Source organism: Penaeus monodon, chromosome 32, assembly GCF_015228065.2.
Source record: "Penaeus monodon isolate SGIC_2016 chromosome 32, NSTDA_Pmon_1, whole genome shotgun sequence".
NCBI lineage: Eukaryota > Metazoa > Arthropoda > Malacostraca > Decapoda > Penaeidae > Penaeus > Penaeus monodon.
The window spans coordinates 34,728,826-34,729,568 of record NC_051417.1 but is presented as its reverse complement, the minus strand read 5'-3'; positions in this window follow the sequence as shown (position 1 = coordinate 34,729,568).

The window sequence follows — 743 nt, the reverse complement described above, 5'->3', positions numbered from 1 at the left end:
AGAGCTTACCCTAATGGTATTAAGTGCGTGTACAGATTCCTACGAAGATCATATACGTTCCTAATAATGTGTGCTTAGAATAATTGAGTTATTATTTTCAAATCAGACATTGCAAATGGAATAGAATCAATTGAAATCAATCTCGAGAAGGCGAGGCGGTTGCAAAGGATGTGCTGCTTATTGAGTATATTCAGATATCTCCTTCCAAGCATTTGCAGGCGTCACGTCCACCTAGTGGGGTAATGGATGCCTATCATTTTTATTAAACATGGTATTAAGTATTCCTGTTCCTAGACTCGTCCTTTTCGAGGAAATGTTTTCGTGGGAAAAAAATCCTAGTAACTATGCTCTTGCCATGATCACTAGATATATATTAGATGATTTTGACTCATATATATATATTTTTTTTTTTGAGCCATTCACTCCTAGAACTGTATTTCTACATACCATGCAGCTCATTTATCACTGGTTTTCTATCTTTTTTTTATCATGTCGCAAGCTTTTCTCGAAATCTCTCATCACATTTGTAAACCGTGTCCTTTTGTGTATTTATTTTAGTCTAAGAGTATATTCTATCTAGACTTCTATACATCTTTTTAGCACCTTCATTCATCTTAAATTTTCATCTCACGCATCGACACGTGTTGCTCATCCGTCTGCATTCTTTGCAACAGCATCAGTAATCTTCATAACCACAAATCAGGGCTGCTGGCAGGATTTTAAAAAAAGTACATAAAGACATT